This window comes from Solanum lycopersicum, chromosome 11 (genome assembly GCF_036512215.1).
Source record: "Solanum lycopersicum chromosome 11, SLM_r2.1".
Classification (NCBI taxonomy): Eukaryota; Viridiplantae; Streptophyta; class Magnoliopsida; order Solanales; family Solanaceae; genus Solanum; species Solanum lycopersicum.
Window position 1 is genome coordinate 45,112,180 of NC_090810.1, and position 25,925 is coordinate 45,138,104.

The window sequence follows — 25,925 nt, forward strand, 5'->3', positions numbered from 1 at the left end:
CTTTCACGGACCACTGCACTATCGACAGTCTTGACAATGGCTCGTAAAGCAGGTCATGAAGGTGACATTTCTTAAAGGGGCTTGGCAATGAAAATTTGTTCACTGCCTAGAGGACCACGGACCGTCAACTTGGCCGTGAAACACCTTCATGGACCGTAAAAGTAGACGTGCTCCCTGGGTGGGCTGTCTTAGTTTGGGGTATTTGAGTAATTTAGTTCTAATTGTTTATTAAGTGGTTCTTTTTAATTAGGTCTATATCATTATTTTTAATTCCTTAAACTAGTCTTTAAGTCATTTACTTTCATTACCCAAATCAAAAACCCTTTTCTCCCAAAAACTCTCTAAAAACTCAAGAAAGAAGATGAAGATGGAGATGGGAACTAGGGTTAAGCTCTTCAAATTTATTCGGCATTATTAATAAAAAGGTATGGGTGTTCTTTATCTAAGTTTATCTATTACCTTAGATCCAATTTCAAAGTGATTTGAAAGATTTCAAAGTTTATGAAAAAGTCCAATTTCTACTCTAACTCAAGGGTTCTTGCATAAACGATTTCAAATGATTAGATATGATATTATAAATGTTAAATTGATGTTTTCCAATGAAAGTATTGATGAACCCTTGATTTAAAAAAATCCCTAAATTTGGCTTATGAAGTGAGTCTATTGCTTATGATCTAATGATGATTGATTAAGTTTAGTTCATATTATTTTGTCAAATTCTATGTCTAATTATGCTATTAGCCAAGTAGGTTATAAGTCCCCTCTGTGGGCATCTGTTAAGTAATTTCGCTAACATCCCTTTATACATGTGGCATGATATATTGGATCCTTTCGATGGGGCGTATGCATCTCACTCCACATTTAGCTCATGTGGTTTTATTATCTGTTATTAGTAGCTCCCACAGTTCAGATAGACTCTATTGCATTGACCATATATATATGGTTTATTTAGTAGTCAGTCTCACCATGTTATAAATTTGGTCGTTGCATCCGGTTAGCTCATAACTCAGTATGTCATGTTAAGAATATTATACTTGCTTTTGTGATTGTTTAGTTATGTTTCATTTCAAATTTACACTATCCTACATCCTCAGTACCTTTCAAGTACTGACACATACGTGTGCTACATCTTCTCGTGATGTACATTCAGGTTATCAGTATTTAGATCACGCTTAGATCAATTTCTGGTCTTTAGTTCAACAGAATTAGTGGTGAGTCCTTATTCTTCCAGGTTAACAGTCATGAGTTTCTTTGCACTATTTTAGTTCTTTAGTTTCAGTTTTTTAGACTTAGTTGGGGCCTATCCCAACATTTCTAGTCAGTTAGAGGCTATTTTAAGACATAGCTAGTTTCCTCTTAGTATTGAGTTAATATTTTATTTGTATTAAACTTATTAATTTAAAATATCTCTGTTATAATATAAGGGTGTTCCCCATATTTTTATTTCAGTTATGGTTTAGCTTCCACATTAGTTTAGTATCTCTAATAGCTCATGATCATTCCATCTAGGTTATCTTTAGATCGCTTGTTTCCTATGCCCCATGTTTGCGTCTCGGGGATAGATCAGGGCGTGAAAAACTTGGTATCAGAGCATTAGGTTTAAGTGTCATAAGATATATAAAGAACCGAACTAAGTATAGTCCTTTTTATAGATGTGAAGTGCACCACATCTTATGAGAGAGAGTCTATGAAGTGCTTTAGTAAAACTTCACTTTCTTGTTACACTTACAGTGCGTACGTGAGCGAATTCCATTCTAACTCGATGTTCTACATTTGAAATCATGCCTCCTCGGAGCTAAAACCAAGAATGTGAATTCCAGGAATGAAAATGGAGCTCCTCCACTCCAAGATTAAGAAGTTTGTAGTACTGAATTCAAGAATGCCATTCAGATGGTGGCTCAAAATATCGCCAAGCAGAAGAATCATCGGTTTCAAGCTCATGTGAATGCTAATGGTGGATCAGCAATAACAAGGGTCCATAACTTTTTTAGTATGAATCCACTTGTGTTCTTACAATCGCAAACTAATGAGAATGCCCAAAATTTCTTAGATGAGATCAAGAATATCTTTGAGGTGATGAAGGTCATTGGAAATGATCGAGTTGAGTTGGCATCATACCAGCTGAAGCATTTTGCTCATATCTAGTACATTTAGTGGAAGGAAAATAGGGGTACAGATGTAGCTCCTATTATCTGGGATTGCTTTAGTGAGACCTTTCTAGAAATGTTTTTCCCAATAGAGTTAAGAGAAGGAAAGGTTTAGGAATTCATGAAATTAAAGCAGGGAAACATGACGGTCAAAGAATATAGACTCAAGTTTAGATACCTCTCCAAGTATGCTCTTTCTAACTCCACGGATTAGATAATTAATTTCTTGTATGGGGTGTCATATTTGGTCAAAATAGAGTACAAAAATGTTATGTTACTGGGAGATATGAACATCTCTAGGCTTATGAATCTTGCTCAGCAGGTTGAGAGTGATAATCTTGGGGAACGGGCCAAGGAGAATAAGAAGTCTAGGACTGGGAACTATGACTACTCTCAGCACAAGTAGAGTGGTGGAAATTGCTTGCAATTTCAGCAAAAGTCTTCGACCCCATCCCCTTCATCAACTAGTGTTCCATCCTTCAAGAACAAATATGATCAAAAGGTTAGGGCACCAGGATCTAAGTCTTAGGGAAGTGTTTCAGGCACCAAGACATATCCAACTTGTCCTAGTGTAGTAAGAGACATCCCAGAGAGTGCCTTGCAAGAAAGAAATTATTGCTTTGGGTCCGGTTAGTCTGGTCACTGTTTGAGGGATTGTCCTTCTAGATAGAGTCAAGGAGGTAGTAATGGTACATCTCTGTAATACCTTGAAAATGACTTAGGTAAATATAGAGTCTAACATGGTTGACATGATTGTATAAGTTCCTAAAATGATCTATAATTGGTATTGAGGCATTTCTAGAGTTTTAGGTGATCTGGAAGTGAAATGTCAAAGGACGACCAAGACGTTCAATGATCAAGTCACATATGTGCCTCATGTGCGGTTAGTGACTATACGTGTGTTTCATGAGTTAATGAGATCCTTATATGAGTTATAATAGTGTATGTAGACATTATGTTAAGTTTCACAATGTTTGGAGATCAAATGTCCATGACATTAGAAAGGTTTTCCTTGAAACGACCTTGTGTGTCTATGCATGTTTGTCGAGTTTTATGTGTTTGTTTTTGATGAAATTAATTTGAGAGGTACTAAACTCGTATATGAACGTATTAAAGTTCAAAAAATATGGGTGAAAGTCCTCAAGGACCAACCAAGTGTCCTTGAGGAAAGACCCTTTCCTTGAAGCCAAGACTGCCAAGACACCTCGAAACGATGGAGGCAGTAGACGACTCGCGATCCGGTCGACGCCTCGTCAATGGGAGTCGTGGTTCAGTACATTGGCATGGGATAAGCACAAGACAAGGACCATTCTCAGTCACAAACAACGGACAAACAGCATGGTCCGTTGGCTGAGGGACAGTCCATTGGTGGCCATCCATCCATGGTGCTAAATCAACCAGCGCAGTTACTGTTAAGTCCAACGCGTGAAATGGTAAATTCACCCTCTTCCAAATAAGACTTTGTTACGTTCGTAAAGGATATTTTGAGTTTTTTTTAAAATGTTTATAAACCTTTAACACTTAGAAGAATTCATTCTTCAAAATCAAAACCCAAAATCCCCTAGAAATTCTCTAGAACTCCATTGGAGCCAAAACTCAAGGAAGGGCTTGTATTGGAGATTTTAGTTGTTATTATTCAACAAATTGGAGGATTATATTAATTGAGGTATGTTTTTTGATCCTTGAAACTCTATTCATCAAGGAGCCCAACATTCAAAGAGTTTTCTAAAGATTTCAAAGATTAATTGTCCAATTTCATGATATATCCATGGGTTCTTGAATTAAAGGTTTAAAAGCATTGAATATTGATTGAATTGTTGTTAATTATATATTTTTTTTTAACTCAATTAGCCTATGAACCCATGTAATTGATGAACCCTAGTTTTGACTACTTTATGGGTTAAGTGAGATTATTCTAATGCTTATGAATTCTAGTGTAGCTTTCTATGGGTTATTGAATGATGTAATAATTGTATTCAATTGATGTCTAGGTTGTATTAGATTGATAAATCTATGATTAATTGACCTATATTCATTGAGTATTATAGTTTATGTATTGAATTGATGTTCATTCCATGGTTAAGGACCTTATGATATTGAATTAGATGATTTAGCCATGGATTGAAGTAGTTAGAATGGATTGGTGGTACGCTAACGTATTTCTATTTATTTTATGTTAATTATACCTCAATTATGTTTTAACTGGTATGGTACACTTTTGGGGATGGTGTTATGTGATATACTTGCAATTGATGTGGACCTGTCGACGTTACTTTATGTAATATGGTGATCTTGGCCTTGTTAGCACTATTTGAAGTATTATGAAGTAGTTTAGTTGATTTAATTTGAATTATGATCATATCTATCTACATGTGATAAAGTGAAAGTATGTGTTCTTTCATTGATGTTGTTAGGTGATCATGTTAACCTATGACTATGTATTATGTGTGTCGTCTAAGAGTTGATGCATGATTATTCCTAAATTTACTATATGAGTCAATGATGGTTATATTGATGATTATATAGTAATTTATAGTATGACATAAAGATGATAAGGGTTATTACTAAGTGCATCAAAGAGTAATATGCTATATGTGATAACGTAAAGTATGTTGTGTCTTGTTTTGGTAAATGTGTGTCCCTTACTTGATACATATATGAATGATATGTGAATACAAGATGTATTGACTAGGAAATCTTAGTACACCATTTTCATGTATGAATGATTGATATGTGAGACCTTAAATGATGTTAAGAAAGTCATGTACGTGGAACATTAAACCTAGTGGTAAGGTTATGTTATGAACTTCGAATTCGAGATCCCTAATGGTATCCTTCATGTAAAAGATGATGGAGTTATGGTTGATTGGATGGAAAGGCATCATATCATCTTTAGGAAAGTCATGATGATCTATCTATGTCTTCATTGTAAGGTAGCCTTAGTGGACCTCTTTGGTATGGTGAATGTGATTGGGTTATGAACTAGATATGGAACCCCTTTGTATGAACCTTTAATGTAAATGAATATATGAGAAAAAGGCCAGCACCGAGTGATTATGTTGCGTGAAGTAGCTCTACATGTGAAGGCGACTAGAGCACATTGTGTCTCTACTTGAGAATGAGACTAGAGTGCATATATACCCTTCATAATTCTTAACCATGTGCCCACATGATTTGTGTCCTTGTTCTACCCTTGGCAAGTAGAACACCCTCATCTGAGTAGGTTAGAGCTCCGGATTCCATGTTTAGATATCATGTTCTATGTCAATTATTGCCTATTCGCATCATGAGGGATATCTACTTCCATTAGAGAAGTTCTATGAAGTTTCAGTAGTGGTATATGACGCTATCTATACATTGCATAATAGGCTTTAAAGATGTTAGTGAGAGTCCTAGGTTTTCCCCAAGACCATTAATTGAATGTCCTTATGTGATTAATGATTCTTAAATGAATTAATGAATGTAATGGCTTCAGTTAAGAAAGCATGTTAAATTAAGAAGTACTTATCTAGAGTAGTTAAGGGTTGTCTAGTTAAGGTGTTAAGGGGTCATAGGAGTGATCACCTCGTATCTTACTTAGATAAGTCTTAATAATGACTCTAGTTAGGGAAGATGGTTCATTATGTAGACTGCTCTAAGCCTTAGGTAGTCTTAAGGATTATTAAGGTAATATTGAAGAGGTCAATCATGGATGTTATCTATTTGATTTACTTAAGTAAGTTTTTTGATAGCCTTTGTAAGGAGAATGTCATATTAGCTATATGTTGATGTATTAAGTGAGAATGATTCTATCTTAGGTAGTCTATAGGATCTCTTAAGTGTATGTGTAAGGGATTGTATGGGCAGTCGCTTCACAACTCACTCAAGTGAACTTAGAATCACCATTGGTAGGAGAAATCTTATGTTCATATGTTTGGCGTCCTGTAAGTGTGTGTTGATCTCATTATAGGTTGTCTTTAGGATAATTTAAATGTTCCCAGAGAGGTTGTATGTGCAATATCTCTTTGTCTTACTAAAGTGAGTCTTAGGACTTTTAGTGAGGGGATTACATGCTAGAAAGTTTAATGTAAAGATAAGGCACTTCACTGTACTATGAACGAACTTCACTGTAACAGTGAATTGGTTCACTGTAAAGTGACCTTAAAAATGTACTAAATTGCTTAAATGTTATCTTATGTGTTTATAAGGTGTTAAATGTTGTTCATATGATTATGATATGATGTTTTGATGAAAAATATGCATATTCCTAATAAATGTTTGTTTTTATGATTTTATGCATTATGCCATAGTTAGTACATGTGTTTGTATTAATTTCATGATTTTATCTATCTCTAAACTGATTCATAGGTGAAGGTGCTTTCAGAGAGGTAAGCTTAGATTAGAGGATCGTTCAAGCAATTTGAAGTATGTCCTCATTTGACTTGAGTGTATAGATGTCTTTTATTTCTTTTATTGAAGTAGGCTAAGTAATACTATATTTCTATTGTGTATGGGCCATATTCCAAAGTACTATTATGTCTAAGATTTGATGAAATGAGACTTAGTATTTCCTATGAGTTTTATATGAAAGATTTTTTAAAGACTTATAGATGTTTTGTGAAAAGTTTCAACTCCGCACTGCTTTTCATATGTTTATATGCGATGAACGATATGGAAGGGCTTATACAAGACCTTTGAGAGGTCAAGTACGCCGGTTCCACTCTAAGAGTGCTATATTTTCTATTGCGTGGTCTCCGGTCATGATAATCTCAGTATACAACTTCAGCAGCACCCGTAAGTTGCTTGACTCAGTAGGTTAACTCATCTGGTATAGGTGGAGGTCAGCACCAAAACAAGTCATATTCTCTTCAAGATCGCCAGGATAAGGAAGGTGTCACATTCGGGTTTACCCCCCAGACGTAATCATCATCGTCGTCCTTTTCAAGGACTAAGACTAGCCTCTTAGTCTCATATCATTACATTCATAGGTTGAAAAATGAGGAAAAATTTAAAAATTTCATTATAATTACTTGGAGATTTACATAGACCTCTACATATACATAATATATAATCATAACGAGTATACATAGACCATTCGTATAGGAAGGTTATAGCCGTTACTTCAACCCAACAAGACCACATATAGGTCATACGAAAGAATAATACTCAATTGAAAAGGGAAAGACATGAAAGAGTCTTTAAGATCATAAGAAGTCCTTAAGCTAGATGGTGGCATTGCCCTAGGAAGTTGAGGACCTACCCCACTTGGATGAAATGAAGAATCCAAGACTTCAACAATGTGGCCTTCCAAAATCTTCAATGACCGGAACCTAAAATGTTTGGGAAAAGGTAAGAAGATGGGGTTAGTACTCCACATGTACTAAGTATGATACCTTATGCACATATACAAGCAAAACATGTTAAAAAGAGACTTTTAGTCAAAACATGCCATTTAACCCCTTTAGGAACCTAGTGCTAAGACAAACAATTCATATTAACCAACCAAACATGCTTACTATCTTAACAAGTAATACTTATCCCAACATACTTTAAATCATGATTTACTACAACCGTATCATCAAGGAATAATATCACAAGAAGTAATAAGAGTCAATCGTATCATAATATTCAAGACAACTACTCATGAATTCTTATCAAGTCAACAAGTGGAATGACCAAGAAAAACCCCATAACCTCACTCAATCAATTATCCTCAACAAGAAACCATGACGAATGACAATCTTTACATAACATAACATTTAGATTTACACATCATCTTAAGTTAACATTATAACCCTAGTCATACTCATAAATAAACTAATAAACATATAGTATCAACAATGTTCCAAGGTCATAATATATATATCATATATCATCATAACATAAACATATATAAGAACCTCCTTCTAAGACTTTCCCCAAGGCTAACTAGTGAAATGCTTAGGTAGAGTCCCATACTCCTACCTAGATTAAGATAGATCTCTAACGTTATCCAAGTTAGAGTTCAAGTCTTTAAATTAATTTTACCTTTTGGGAACATCTTGCACTAACTGAGATACACCACATTAGCTAGTGTGGAATCCGGTGTCATAAAACCCCACATCGAAAGAAGACGGACTACTTGCCAAGATAGTACCAAAACATGAAACATAGCAACTACGTGGATCCACTAGCTAGTATTCCTATGGGGGCAACATAGTTCAAGAACTAGGAGAAATAATTGGGACCCTCTTTACGCGCCATGCATTATAGTCTCCAATTCCCTAGGTGGGAAGGGACACTCCTCAATCTAGTTGACATGGTGCTAAGCTAGAGCTCTTTTTTTTAAATGTCTTTAAGCCTTTATTATCAATCATAGCTTAGTTTAGGTCATAGGTCTATCCCTTGTATAATTATCATCATAAAATAGCTCAATAAGAGTTGTATGAGTATAAGTCCTTTCATCACAATTAATATAAGTGAGGTTAACATATTAGCATTTCATAGAATATCAAGGCACATTGATAGTTTTCACCATCCTTATATCACAAACACCTTAATCAACCTCACAACATAGTCAAGAAATTTCAATTCAACATTATACCACCCTATCATCCTAGTATAAGGTATACTCCAATGTAACATCATGACTTCACCACAATTAATCACAATTGGAAATAAAAATAGAGATTCTAAGATTTACCAAGTCTTCCTCATAGTTCATCATCAAGGTCTTACCATCAACCCATAACTCAACCCAACTAGTGGAGTAACATCATCACACAATGATAACCAATAAGATAACAAGGCCAATTGGATCTCTATAACACAATTCAATGGTAGATCATGTCTTAAGACAAGATAGATAGGCTAATTTCAAATTATAATTCATAACCTAAATCACATCTCAAGAACTAACATGATAGTACTATAATTCATATTAGTTTATTCACTGTAACACCATATGAATGTAATCCAATCAATAACCAAGACAATTGAATGATCACAATACAATATAGGTCAAAATCACAACCTAGAGTTAGGGATTGATGATCATGTTCTTCAATTTAGAACAAACCATCAACAATTACCACAAAAATGGTAAATTACATGTTAATATATTCAATATAACCTAACCAAATCATCAAAAACTCAATTCATAACTTCAATTTTGTAATTGGATGAAACCCATAAGAAAACTCAACTTTTGAAATTGAAGGAACCCTTTAAGGAAAGAGTCTAAAAGGTGAATTAGATCCCATACCTTAATGTTTGATAACAATTTGGTTAAAAATTCTCCCCTTTACCAGCCCCAAAACCCTTCTCCTTTCTAGTCTTCAATAGTGAGTTCAAGTAGAGAGAGAAATAAGACAGAAGGAAGAGAGTTTATATTTGAGAATTTTCTTAGATTAATGAGGGTTGGGAGTATTTATATTGGGTCTTAAATTAACTTAATTATACTCCCTTAACCCATAATTAGACCACCTTATCCCTTAACTAATTAAATAAGACCAACTTAAATTAAGTAGAAAACTCGACCCTCACAGAAGAGACTCAGAACAATGGGTCATCTATGAGTCGACGGACCCTTCCCGTCTCGTCTTGTACTCCATGATGAGTTCAAAGATTGTGCAGGAAAGGGGTTTCCAAATAATTTCTAATTATTGGATAACGGTGGCATCGACACCTCACTTGTTCGCACACGACCCATCTTTTGCACGATCGATAAACACTGATAGGCAACATTGCTTCAAACGCTAGGGTCCTCCTCAAGGGACCTTGATTGGTCCTTGGGTAGTTGTACCAAGATGTTTCATCCATGGAACAACCTAAAAACCTATTAGCTACCCTTACACAAATTTTCATACATTTTCAACTCCTAAAAGTTAGTAAACTAGGCTAAGGCACGCTAACATCCCTTTTAACCAACTTCCCGTACGTAATGGACATTTTAGTTCTTACACTTTATAAACCTATATTCATTTATAATGAACTTAAAAATAGTTCTTAGACCTTATGACACCTATACTAGGATTTAAGACACGTCTTGGATTTTCAAGGTGTTACAGAAAGTTCTCCTGATGTATTCACTGGTATGGAGTCTTTGACATTGATGTTTATTAATTGTTAGATCCATGGGATACTCTTTCCTTTGTAACTCCTTTCACAACAGTCCAATTCAGTGTTAGTCCAGAAACTCTATCATAACCTTTCTTAGTCTCTACTCCAATTGGTTACCTAGTTATAGCTAGACGGGTATACATTAATTGCCATGTCACAATCTCTCAAAAATTCACTGAAACAGATCTTTTATAGTTAGAAATGGTAGACTTCGATGTCATTCTAGGCATAGATTGGTTACATCATGTTATGCCTCAATCAATTGTAAAATTAGGATTGTTCGTTTTCAGTTTCAAAATGAACCAATCTTAGAGTGGAAGGGTAGTAGCTTGGCATCTATGAGTCTATTCATTTCTTAACTTAATGACAAAAATATGATATTTAAGGATTATCTCTATCATCTAGTTTGGGTTATGGATTCTAGCTCTGAAACCCCAACACTTGAGTTAGTTCCAGTAGTAAGTGAGTTTGTAGAAGTGCTTCAAGAATATCTCCCAGAGTTCCTCTTGAAAGGGAAATGAACTTTGGAATTGATATCCTTCCACATACCCACCCTATTTCTTTTCCTCCTTACATAATGGCTCCAGCAGATCTTAAGGAATTGAAAGATCAGTTGAAAGACCTTCTAGATAAGGAATTCATCAGTCCTAGTATTTTTCCATGGTGTGCACCATTGTTATTCATATAGAAGAAAGACGGTTACACCGACAAGGTCACAATCAAGAATAAGTATCACATCCCCAGGATTGATGACTTGTTTGACCAACTTCAGGGTGCTAGTTATTTCTTAACGATAGACCTCAGATCGGGTTATCATCAACTCAAATCAGGGATAGTGACATTCCAAAAGCAACCTTCGAAACTCGGTATGGTCATTATGAATGACTTTGGACTAACCAATGCTCCTGCATCTTTCATGTATTTGGTGAATAGAGTGTTCAAAACGCACTTGGACTTGTTCGTTATCATTCTATTGATGATATCTTCACTTAGTCTAGGAATGAGGAAGAACATGTGAGTCATTTGAGAGTTGTTTTAAAGACTTTCAAAGATCGCCAATTATTCGCTAAGTTTAGCAAATGTGAGTTCTGGTTGCAATTTGTTGCTTTCCTTGTTCATATTGCATCTAGCGAGAGGATCCGACTGTATTCACAGAAGATAAAAGTAGTGAAACAATGGCCTAGACCTACCTCTACTACAGATATCATAAGTTTCTTAGGTCTTACAGCTTATTACCAAAGGTTCGTGGAAGTATTTTCATCAATAGCTTCACCATTGACTAGGTTTACTCAAAAGATGGTCAAGTTTCAACAATTATATGATTGTTAGAAAAGCTTTGTAGAATTGAAAATTAGATTCACTACAACTTCTATCTTGACTCTACTAGAGGGTACATATGGTTATGCTATATATTGTGATGCATCAAGAGTTTGCCTATGTTGTGTATTGATATAGTGAGATAAGGTTATAACTTATGTTTCTAGATAGCTTAAGGTTCATGAGAAGAACTATCCAACTCATGACCTCGAGCTTACACCACTAGTATTTGTATTCATAATATGGAGACACTACTTGTATGGTGTTCACAGACTATAAGAGCCTTCAATATATGTTTGCCCAGAAAGAGTTGAATTTTTGTTACATAGATGGCTTGAGTTCCACAAGGATTATGATTTGAGTGTGCATTACCATCCCGGTAAGGCGAATGTAGTAGCAGATAATCTATGGGTAGTTTAGCCAATGTTGAGGAATAAATGAAGGAACTAGTGAAGGATGTTCACAGGCTTGCTCGCTTGGGAATTCTCCTTATGAGCATATCTGACAACGGTGTAACAGTTCAGAATGGGGAAGAATCATCTTTGGTAGTACAAGTTAAGGAAAAGCAAGAGAGCGATCCAATTTGCTTGAACTTAAGGGTGTAGTCCATGATGTGAGAGTGGAGTCTTTCCCCCATGAGGGAGATGGTGCACTTCGCTACCAGGTAGACTGTGTGTTCGTGATTTGGGTGAGTTGAGGCAACATATTCTTGTAGAAGCCCATAACTCTAGATATTTTATTCATTTAGGTGCCACTAATATGTACCGCCATTTGCGGGAAGTCTATTAGTGGAATGGAATGAAGAGGGATACAATAGATTTTGTCAGTAAGTGCCTCAACTGTCAACAAGTTAAGGTAGAACATAAGAAATTATGGGGTATGACTCAAGATATCAACATTCCTAATTGGAAGTGGGAAGTGATCAATATGGATTTCATCACAAGGTTACCTCGTACTCAGAGACAAAATGACTCCATTTGGTGATAGTAAATAGGATGATTAAGTCTTCTTGATTTTTTGCGGTCAAGACTACAGATTCGGAGGAGGACTATGCAAAGCTTTACATTAATGAAGTTGTGAGTTTCATGGGGTTTCTTTTTCTATAATATCAGATAGAGGTTCTCAATTTACCTCTCATTTCTGGAAGTCATTTCAGAAGGGTCTTGGTACTAAGGTTAACCTTAGGACGACATTTCATCCACAGACGGATGGAAAGGCAGAGCATACCATTCAGACTCTAGGGGATACATTGAGAGTTTGTGTGATCGATTTCAACGCTAGTTAGGCTGATCACCTTTCACTTATTGAGTTCTTCTATAACAATAGCTACCATTCCTACATTAAGATGACCCCTTTGAGGATTTGTATGGGCGTAGATTTAGTTCTCCTGTTTGTTGGTTTGAAGTACATGAATAATATTTGATAAGACCATATTAAGTCCTTTAGGGTATGGATAAAGTGAAACTCATTATAGATAGACTTAAGACAGCCCGGAGTCGTCAGAAATGTTATGCATATGTAAGGAGAAGGGAACTAAAGTTCCAAGTTGACGATTTGGGTTTTCTTGAAATTGTCACCTATGAAGGGGGTGATGAGATTTGACATGAAAGGGAAGCTCAGTCATAGATATGTAGGCCCTTATAAGATCTTGAAAAGGGTTTTCAAAGTGACATATTAGTTAAAATTACCAGCAACATTAGTAGAAGTGCACCTGTCTTCCATATCTCACTTTTGAATAAGTGTTTGGGTGATCCAGCTTCTGTGGTTCCATTGGAGAGTGTGGCTGTGAAAGATAGACTATATTATAAGATGTATCAGTTGAGATTCTAGACGGTCAACTTACAAGGTTGAGGAACAAAGAAGTTTCTTTAGTCAATGTTTTGTGGAGATGTAAGTTCATAGAGGGAGCTACTTAAGAAGATGAAGCATCCATAAAAGTCATGTATCCTCACCTCTTTCCTTAGGTTCCGCTCGTGCTTGAGGTAATAGTTTCTCTTCGGATTTTCAGTCATTCATGCATGAATTAGCCTTAGAATCATGTTCCCTTAGTTTGTACTTGCATTTTTCAGCATAGTTTCATGTTCTTGGAACTCAATTCAGTCCAAAGCTCACCCCTCAGTGTTTAGTAGTAGGGATTACATATCTCTCCCTCTATTTTAGCTAGTTTAGTCTTTATTCAAGGAAGAATTTTCCCAAGGGGGAGATAATGTAACCCCCCGTATCCGAAATAGACCAGAAATAAGCTTTTCAAAAACCTGCAGATGCAATGGACGGTTACCACCGATGTACCGTAGTCTTATCTACGGCACGTACAATGCATCTGTCATTTTCCACTGAAACTCCCCTAAAACTCAACCTAGAAAAATTGACTAAGTGTCGATCCACGAATAGACCTACGGTTTGTAAGTCACACTACTGTCCGTAGATTGAAACTCAAGTTACCCAGCATCTGACATGAACTATAGATGACCAGAATGGACCGTCGTTCGATCTTAAATACTTAGGTCGGACCATATGTGAAAGTTAGTAGTCACTTAGGGGGAAAATGTTTTTGGGTCAATTTTAAATGGTCATAAATTTTAACACAATATGAATTACGTGTCCAATGAATGACCTTTGAAATGCTAAAGAATTTGATTATCGTTCCAGGGCCACAGAGTTTGCGAAAATCCAATCTCCAAGTGAAACATTACGTCCATTTTAGTGAAAGCCTATCGAGCAGACCCAAATGACAGAACGTCGATTGAATGATGGATCGTCAGTCCAGGTTGTCGATTGCTCAAACATCAATTAACTCAGGGGTCCTTTGGTCTTTTATTACTTTTTAAAACCCTAAGATATGTCATTTGGACCCTAAATAATGAGATTTAGTTAGTTTAAACCTAGAAATATAACTAAAACATACCTAAGTCAAATAATTAATTAAAACTTAGGAAATTAGAAGCAAGAAAGGAGAAAAAGTTCAATAACCCTAGTCCAAGAACGCAACAAGGTTCCCTCAGTTCTAAATCCAAAATCTAATGATTTCTCTGTGGATCTCATTACTAGGTATATGGGATTTCACTAGTGTGTTCCTTTAACCCATTGGGTCCGTATTTTTTGTTCAAATTCTTGATTCCGATATCATGATTATGCCTAGGGTTTCTAGAAGGCGGAATGGCCTGGTGGACCCTTATACTTGTATCAGTTTGTATTTTGAAACCTTCCACTTACCTCTTTGTCATTTGGACCCCTAAACTAAATAAAACACAATATATTAAACCCCTATGACCATTGACCATGGTTATATGACATTAAAATAACTGACTTGGTGAGAGAGTGTGACCATACGCATTTAAGGCGAGTGATTTTTAAAATTTTAAGTTTTAAATTATTAATTATATAATAAAAGAATAAAAAAGAAAATAATCTATCTTCTTCCCCACACCACTTTTCCAAAAAATAATCAAAAACTCATTCTTCAACCAACTTTACCCATTGCTGCCACAATCCTTTCTCTCTTCTTATTATTCTTTAGCCCAGTCCAACCTTTTTCCTCTTCTTTTCAGCCTCAGATTCCCTACCCACCCAACCCCTGCCCCTAACCATTTTCTTTTCTTCTCTTTTGACATATACACACTTAACATATTCATAATAAAAAGCTTTTGTTAAAATACATCTCATTCATCTTTTTAAAACTTAATTTTTCAACATCTATTGCTTGAATTTACTTATAAACATATATTTTTTTTCCAATTTGAAGTTTTCTTCATAGATGTTTTAACCAAATCTAAATAAATAAAACATAAAATATGTGTAAGAGCTAACTATAATCTCTCACATTTTTTCAATAAGAAAAATCTTGAGTGTGCAGGAGACGAAAAATGGTGATTTTTATTTTTGGGGTGAAGGGTAGAGGGATGAAGTGGGAATATGGAATATGAGTATAAAGATAGAGAAAAAAATCATTCGCACCTTTTTAAAAATATTATTTATTTTTAAATATTTTACTAATGTGTCATAAAAAAATAATAGTAATACTGATGTGTCATTAAAAAACGACGTGAAATTTGATGTGTAAATTGAGTGTAATACACGCACACGCAAATGATGAGAAAGGGGTTTGAAATATCATGTTTTAATGTGTTTAAGGGTTCAATTAGCAAAGTCAAAAGTACAATGGTCCAACTTACAAACGGAGCCAAGTATGAGGGTCTACCAAGGCATTTCACCTTTCTAGAACTATAAGAAATATCATGAATTAGTTAGTAATATGTTCCAAATGAGATTACCTTGTTATTACTCTAATTATCACATGAATTTCAAAACCCTAGATATGATTTCTTTAGTTCATTAATTACGCATGATAGGTCAGATATTTCAATTATTCAGTCATACATTACTCAATTATTAATGAATCATTATCCGATTAATTTTTGCATTCTCAGTTTGCATATTCAATTTTGAGATATCTAGTATTTACGAAAATTCAGTCATAACATGTTAATCACATAATCATAAGGAGTAGCATAATCACGAGTTGGACTAGGGTTTAGCTTAACCAAACATTCCCAGAACTACTATCCAAGTAGGATGTAAGCCTCCTTTGTGGGCATCAGTTTAGTGATCACACCAGCATGCTTTTATACCTCTAGCAGGGTATATTGGGTCCTTTTGATAAGGAGTATACATCGGACACCATATTTAGCTCATGTTGTTTTAAAATAGGGTTTTAGTAGCTCCCACAGTTCAGACGGACTCTATTGCATTAACCATATTTACTGTTTAGTTAGTATTCAATCTCAGCATGTTATAAATTTTGGCCATTGCATCCAGTTAGCTCAGAAGTCAGTATATCATGTTCAAAATATTATACTTGCTTTTGTGCTTGTTCAATTATATTTTATTTTATAATTACTCTATGCAACATGCTCATTACATTTCAAGTACTAACAACGCATACACGCGCTAAATCTTCTCGTGATGTACATTCAGGTTCTCAACATCCAGGTCACTCTTAGATATATTCTCGACCTCTAGTTTAGAAGAATAATGGTGAGTCCTCATTTTTTGAGGAAAACTATCATGAGTTTCTTTGCACTATTTTAGTTCTTTAGTTTCAGTTTTGCTAGACTTAGCTGGGGTCTGTCCCAGCATTTCTAGTTAGTTAGAGGGTTTTTTCTATAACACTCTGGAAATGGCATGACTTAGACTAGATATTAATGCATCATATAATGTTTAAAACGATGTTTCTAGAGCTATATTAGTGTAATAAACTCATTTGGAAAATGTTAGAGACAAAACGACTAAGAAAGGCCTCGTCATCCGGAAACTAGCTAATTTGAACTAGTTGACCTCCCTATTTTTGGTGAAGGTTTCGAAGTGTAAAATGAATTCCAAAACATGTAATATTACCTTGGATAGGTAGTATGTAGTACAAAGGGTCCAAACGTCCGGTAACGACACCCCAAGGACCACCCTAAGGGTCCTTGTGGAGGACCCCAACATGGGTAGGAAGGCTGCCAAAGCAGCATGCGCGAACAAGAATGGGACTTGAAATGTGCGACGCGAGCTGGACACAAGGTGTTCTGCCTCAAGATATGTGATGCAGCCTCGCGACGTGAGGCTGACATGCACCTCACTGCGTCAACTCAAAATTTGATTAAAATGACAGGATTCGGCCCCGCGACGCGCAACTACTTTTACACATCCCAAATCAGATCAAACAAAATTTCATTCATCTCTCTCAAGAAAGCTCTCTTTTCTAAACTCCATTTAAGAACAAAACGAGATAAAGAAAAAAAAAGACCTCAAGCTTTTCCTCCAATTTTCGTGGATTCTTGATCTATAAGGTATGAGTTTTTCACTCTTGTTATTGCTTTCCCCAAGAGGTCCTTTCAAGATAAATTTTCAAGAATTTCAAACTCTAGAGTTTTTACTCTACAAAACGAATTTTCTTTTTAACCCTAAATTTATGATTTTCAATTAAAAGTAAGTGTTTTCCATGGTCTATTTCACATGAATTAATGAGTATTTTGTTAGTATGTTTGAATTTCTTTTGGAGCATGTTCTTATATAGATGATGGTTTCATATGATTGTCTCTACTACTTGATAATATGAAAACATAGGGATTGGAACTAAGACTAGAATGAACTCCTAAATGACCCTTATCCTTTACCATAGATTATGCATTGATCTTGTACATGATTTGAAGAGTTTTTCTTGATTATGATATTGAGTATTTCACTATGTTATGGTTATTAATGTTTTAAGTTGAACATAAGTTCTTGATTAAGGTCCTTGGAAGCAAGAGGTTTGTCTTCTAAAGTTGTGATTACTCTACAATGTTTGTGTTAGCCTATAAATCATGATAATATGTTATGAAAGTATGTATGATGTTTCAATGTGGATATGCTGGGCTATGAACATGTTGTTTGTGAGATCATGAAAAGAACATGATAAATGCAAGTTACGAGATTCTCTTGTATGCTTCATACAAGATTACTATGTTATATTAATCTCACATACGAAGGGTTATGATGAAAGGAAATTCTCATCTAATCATAAAGATATCATGATCATGTTTATACAAGGAATTATCTCCTATGACCTATGATAAGTTTATGATTAAAGACAACTTAAAGGTTATTCAAGAAAAGGACTTAAGATAAGAACTGATGAACTAGATATGAGAGGTGTCCCTTCCCTAGTTGGAAGGTAGATTCACAATGACTCTCATGAGATTGAGGATTCCATGTAATGTGGAACTATGAGTCTCTAATACATCTCCTAATTCTTGAACTATGTCTCCACCATATGATACTAGCTAGTGGATACACCTAGAAAGCTATGTCATGTTAGGTTCTACTTTGGTCGGTAGACCTCCTTCTTTCGGTGTACGGTTTTATGACCCCGGATTCCATGTTTACCTCACATGGTCTATGTAGGTGAAGTCAAATAATCCATCGTGTAAAATGAAAGAAAAGTAAATAAACATTGACTCGGGAGACTTGAGGAGTCCACCTAGTATAGGTAGGGGTATGGAACTCTACCTAGACATTGCACAAGTTGACTCTAAGGGAAGTCCTAGGAGAATGTTGTTATGTAATATAATAACATGAAAGATATATGTTTATGATACATGATGTTACTCTTATATGATGTTGGTATTTATGATGAATATGTTATTGGGTTATATTATTAAATGAAGTGATAACTACTTATGCTATAACTTATATAAAGCAAAGGTTTACTCATCGTCTCCTATCCTATCTACTTGGTTGTGTGGGGTTATGGGGATTCACATGACCATTGAACTTGTAGGTTGGGGATGGGATCATTGGTAAGTGTTTTGTATGCTATGTTACGTGATCTATTGAATATGAAAATTTAATATGACTCTGTGATAACATGTCTTCATGTACGATCTTGTAAAATGTTAATGGAATCCTTAACTTGTATATGTTATATGGTATGTGCATTGAAGACTTTCATATGACTTGGCATATTTTCTAAAGATATGATAAATGACCCTTTTTCATGCATGCCCTTAAATGTTATGTGCATATACCCATACTTAGTACATGTGGCTTACTAACCCCATTACTTTAGATCACTACAACTGTAGGTTCCGGACATTGATGTTAAGGAGGTCGATTTGAAGAAGCTTGGAACTCTTTCTCAAAGTCTTGGTAGGTCCTCATGTTCAAGGATGTTATCTTTCATTTTCTAGCTTACGTAGATTTTTTGTAGTTTTAAGAATATGCTATTTCTATTATGTTCTTTTGATTCTTTTGTATTAAGGCCTATATGGCATATTGACTATGTACCTACTAATTCCAGATTCACACCTTAGATGGTTTTATATATGTGAGAAAATTTCATAGAATATCATATGGCTTAGGAACGATAAGTATGAAGCCTAAGAATACTTCAAGTAGAATGTAAAAGTTTTAAAGTTTTCGCAGATTTTACTGATCACATGTAATGACGAATGCAAAGGGCTTGTCTAAGTCCACTGAGAGGATCTGGGGTATGCTCTCCGGGTGTGACAAGATGGGTATCAGAGCATAAGGTTTAATATACATAGGATTAATGTCTCACTAAAGCACGTTAAATAGTATCTTATTCATGATTGTGAAGAGCGCCACAATTATGGATGAGAGGCTATGTGATGACTAGGAAACTTCTTTTTTCTTGATACTCCTATCTCGTGCCTTTAGAGTTTTGACACTATGTGTATTTTAGCCTATAATATATTTCTTGTGGTTATAAGCAATGAACACAAGAAGGACAACCACGAGAAAAGTAGGAGAAGAGACTGCGAATGTGGGATCTACTCCCCAAGGTAATCGAAATGCTTCTCAAGTGCAAGCTGCTGGATATAATCAAGTTCTGGCGAATCCTCCTCTATGACGAATGGTGAGGTGAGGGCAGACCTATTCCAAATGGCCCAAACCATCACCACCCAAGCTCAGGACATTATGGCACAAGCTAACAGGGAGGTTGAACCTCTAGATAACCAACATGCTAGTACTATGGCTAGTCGTTTGAGAGATTTTATGAGAATGAATTCTCCCATGTACTTTGGATCAAAAGTTGATGAAGACCCCAAAGATTTCCTTGATGAGGTCTAAAAAATTTTGTTTGATCTGGGGGTGAGTACTACTGAGAAGGTGAGCTAGCTGCATATCAAATTAAGGACATGGCTCAGACATAGTACAATCAGTGTAAGGATAGTAAGGCTTTAGAAGATGGTCCCGTGACTTGGGAGATCTTCAAAAAGGCCATTCTTGACAGATCTTCCCAACGGATCTAAGAGAAGCTGTCAAATCTGAGTTTATCCCGTAGACTTAACTGGCATCGTCTTCCTCTTTGAAGACTAAGACTATCCTCTTACTCTCATGTCATTACATTCATAGGTTTAAAATGCAGAAAAATTTAAAACTTTGATTACATCTACACATACACAATATAGTAGTATCAGGTATACATAGACCCTTTGTATAGGAAGGTTACATAGTCTTCTACTTTAATTTCACATAAATATATATAAGATAGAAATATAGTCTCTAAGGTTGTCTAATCTCATGCCATCTAAACAATCATCACAATATGGGCATAGCCCTACATCAAATGTAAAAAATCCACATATAGGCTTATACAAGTTGTACAAAATGAAAGTGGAATGAACATAAAAGTCTTAGAAAAACAAAGAAACTTCGCAGGCAAGATATTGGCATTGCCCTCGGAAAGTGAGGACCTACCCACTTGGATGATTGAGAATATTCAAGCCTTCTTCAAGTTGTCCCGAATGAGCCTTCAACAACCGGAAAATAAATGTTTGGGAAAAGGGATGAAAATGGGGTTAGTACTCAATATGTACTATGTATGAGACCGTATGCACATATAATATCAAAACATGCTAAATAGGGACTTTTAGTCAAAACATTCTATTTTACAAGTTTAAAAGTCTCAGGCATAACCAAGCAAGTCATACCAATCAACCAAACATGCTTACTAACTCAAACAAGTAATATGTATCCCAACATACTTTAATCCATGAATTACGACAACTCTACCATCAAAGAATAGTATCACAGGCATGGCTAAGAGTCAATTATATCATAATAAGCAAGAAAACGACTCATGAATCCTTATCAAGTCAACAAGTGCAATGACCAAGAAAAGACGGATAACCTTACTGAATCAAGTAACTTCAACAAGAAACCATAACCAATGCCCAACTTCACATACCATAACCTTCGAGGACACCTAATATCATACTAGTACAACCCAATTAAATATTCAAGAGGATAATCATCATCATATAATATCATTTATATTGTAGCATCAACATGTTATCATGATATACATCATTTTCATATATAAATTATACATAATATTAACTTCCTAAAGCTTCGGTAAAGGTCAACTAGTGCAACACATAGGTAGAGTCCCATACCCCTACCTAGGCTAAGATAAACCTCTCAAGTCACCATAATTAGTTTACACTTTATAACTTAAATTTAATTTAGGGAACACTTGACTTAACCGACATAGACCACAAGAGCTAAGTGTGGTATCTGGGGTAGTAAAACCTTACACTGATGGAAGGTGGTCTACCAGGCAAAGTAAAACAAACATAAACGTAGCTTTCTAGGTTGATCCACTAGCTAGTCTTTCTATGGGGGAAACATAGTTCAAGAACTAAAAGATAGTATATTCCCTCTTGATACCACTCGGTAGTTGGGTCTACCTCTCACTGGAGTCCATTGGATGAGTATTCCCCTTTGGGAAGTCAACATCTCATATAGAACTATAAGGCGAATCTTCCTCTTTGGGAAGTCATCACCTCCCATTGTCAATTTCATTCAGTACTAAGATAATCCCATTTATTGAACTATCTTTAAGCTTTAATTATCAATAATAGCTTAGTTTAGGTCATAGGGTCTACCCCTTGAATTATCATCATCATCAATAGCTCAATAAGAATTGCATGAGTATAGTCTTTTCATCACAATTCATATAAGTGATGTTAACACATTAGCATTTCATAGGATATCAAGGCACTTTGATAGTTATCACCATCCTTATATCACATACACCTTAATCAACCTCACAACATAGTCAAGACATTTAAATTCAACATGATACCACCCTATCATCCTAATAAAAGGCATACTTCAATATAACATCATGACTTAACCACAACAAATCACAATTGAAAGTAAAGGTAAAGATCCCAAGGCTTATCAAGTCTCCTTCATGGTTCATCATTTAGGCCTTACCATAAAACCTCAATTCAATCCAATTTATATTTTCAACATCATAATTCAATAATCAACATGATAACAATAGTAGAAGAGTCACTACAACATAATTCAATATCAATTGAATGCTTAAAACAAGGTTACTTAAGAAAAATTTCCATAACCTAGATCACTTCTCAAGATTAGCATAAAATACAATAATTCATTCTAATTTGTTGATGATTGGTGTAACAACATCTTGTAATAGTGATTTAACACATAATCAATACAATTGAATCAATCATAACCCAATTTACATCAAGATCAACCAAGGGTTAAGGGTTAAGGATCATAATCTTCAAATTGAACCAAACCATCACAATTGGTCATAATCAAGTTAATTTACATGTTAATCTTTCTATTATATCCTAAAGAAATCACAAACAACTTAGTTTACAACATCAATTTTGTAATTGGACGAAACCCACATGAAAACTCAAGTTTTGAAATCCATTTTGAAGGAACCCTTTGAGGAAAGAGTGTCAAAGGTGAATTAGATATATACCTTAACTTTTGATGAATAACTAATGGTGAATTCGTCCCTTTTTATCCCCCAAAACCTCCCCCTAGCTTGTCTTCAATGGTGGTTTCCAATAGAGAGAGAAAGAAGAGAGAAGGAAGAAAGTTTATTTGTGAGTTTTTTATAGATTAATGAGGGTTAGGGGGTATTTATATTGGTGCTTTAATCAAATTAATTAGACTCCCTCAAAGCCTCATAGAAGAGACCCCGAATGACGGGCCGTATGTGAGTCGACGGGCACTATACCTTTTGTGCTGCACAACCGTCGTTGAGTTCATTGATCACAATCTAAGGGCCTCCAAAATTTTGGATAAGTGTGGGAATATGATGGCATTGACACCCCATCGATCCACACACGGGCGGTCCCTTGTCCCGTTGATGCACACTGTTTAGGCAGTGTTGCCTCAATCTGTAGGGGTCCTTTTTAAGGGCCCTTTGTTTGTCCTTAAGGAGTTGTACCTAGACATTTTGACCTTGAATCACCCTTAACACTTTTCATACACCCTTCCACCTAATTTCATGGATTTTGACTCCTAAAAGCTAGTCAAATAGGCTAAAACATGCTAGTACCTCTTTGAACTAGTTTTCGAACGTCATAGACGTTGTTAGACAATTTGGTTCTTAAACTTCCTAAATGACCAGTATTCATTAACATAGTTATTAAAATATTTCTTAGAACCCATGTCACTTATGTTAGGCTGTAAGACTCATCTTGGATTTTCAAAGTGTTACATTATCCCCCCTTAGGAACATTCTTCCCCGAATGACACTAAAACTCTTTTGAAGTAAGGAATAGACTCAAGACTAGCAGCCCAACCAGTAAACAATATCAAAGCAACATAAATCATATCATTTCAAAAAGGTAAATTTTAGAACTCCAATTATCACATAGAAGGCTCAAAACACTCATCATGAGGTATTTTCTTCTCACAACACATATGAGCTCAACATACATTACATGAGTCAATTAGCAAAAAAATATGCTTAACAACATGCTACATATAATTTCATAAAGACTCACCATATCAAAATGCACAACATAACTCAAAACAAGCAAAAGCAAAATTTCAAGTCCAAAGGCATTATTCACTGTAACTTCACTATCAAGCATTCAAAAATGCATATTTTGCATAACTTCACACAAAAATCAAGAAACTTCAATTCTTAGTCATAATTATATTATTAAAAAGAATGACTAACCTTAATTATAAAAAATATGAGGGTAACGGGACTTCATGTCAGCTTCGGCCTCCCATGTGGCACCCTCTACTAAGTGATTCTTCCATAACACCATTATGGAAGCCATCTCTTTCTTGATCAACTGTTTACTTGTCTATCAAGGATTCAAAACGAAATCTCCTAGTAGGATAGGTTATCATTCACACCACGACCCTCAATGGGAAGAATATAATCAGCAACAAATACATTTTTTAAGCATAGAAACATAGAAAACCAGATGAACCGAAGCCAATTAACTAGGGAGTTTCAAATCATAGGAAACCTTACCAACCCTTTGCAAGATTTCATAGGGACCCACATAACGAGGACTCAACTTCCCTTTCTTGCAAAATCTAACTACCCCTTTCATAGGCGAATATTTTAGATACACTTTATCACCTTCTTCAAACTCTATATCCCTTCTCCTATGATTGGCATAAGACTTTTGCCATCTATAGGATGTTTGAAAGTGATTCCTTACGATATGAACTTTCTCCAAAGTCTTATAAATCAAATCGGGACCCAAAAGTCAAGACTCACCCACTTCAAACCATCCAATTTGATATCTACATATCTTTCCATATAAGACTTCATAAGGATCCATAGATTTAGATGAATGGTAGATATTGTCGTAAGAAAACTCCACCAAAGGAAAATGCTTGTCATAATTTCCCTTGAAATAAATGAAACAAGCTCTAAGTGTATTCTCAAGGGGTTTGAACAGTAAACTCCACTTGACAATCTGTTTGGGGATGAAAAGCGGTGCTTAACTTCACCTTGGTACCCAAACTTTCTTAGAACGACATCCAAAACAAAGATGTGCATTGTGCTCCCCTACATGATATGATGGATAAAGAAATACCATGGAAACACACAATCTCATTTGTGAAAGTATTTGCATAATCCTTCACCGAGCAAGTGGACTTAACAGGAATAAAATGAGCGGATTTAGTCAACCTATCCACAACAACCCATAAAGAGTCATATTTCTTTTGTGTCCGAGGCAAACCTAACAAAAAATCCATATTGATGTATTCCCACATCCAATTAGGAATTTGGATTTCTTGAAGTAAACCACCCACCTTTTGGTGTTCAGCTTTCACTTGTTGGCAATTTGGAAACTTAGCAACAATTTTCTCTATCTACTTTTTAAAACCTTCCTACCAAAAAACTTGTCCAAGATCATGGTACATCTTTGTCAAACCTGGATGAATGGAGTTGTAAGACTTCAAAAAGGACTTAGGTTAACTGGAGCCTAACATGTTATTATTGATTGTATAAAGTCCTAAATAGGTCTAATATACGTCATTGAGAAAGTAGATAAAGTATTAGGTGCATTGGAAATCAAACGTCAAGGGATGATTAAGATGTTCAAAAACTAAGTCACCTATGTGCCTAATATGTGTTTCTATTGTGTTATTCATAAAGTTTTGAGGTCCTTAAATAATTTATGATATCATGTATAGGAAGTGTGTTAAGTTTCGTGGTGTTTGGAGGTCAAACATCCAAGAACCTCGATGATGTTCAAAAGGTGTGCTTTGACATGACCTTGTGTGTCATAGCGTGTTTCGTCGAGTTTTATGTGTTTGTTTTGGATGAAATTTATGTGAGAGGTGTTAAAATTATAGAAGATATTATTTGGGTTGGAAAAGTCTGTAAATTTATCCCCAAGGACCAACCAAGGGTCCTTGAGGAAGGACATAAGTTGGTGGCCAAAACTTCCAAAAGGCAGTCCACCTATGGAGGGCAATCAACGGCCAGTGACCTGGTCGACGCCCCGTAGGTGGTGGGAGTCGGTAGATCCTTAGCCTAGGAACCAAGCTTCAATTTTCCAGTCTTTGACCCAAACAACG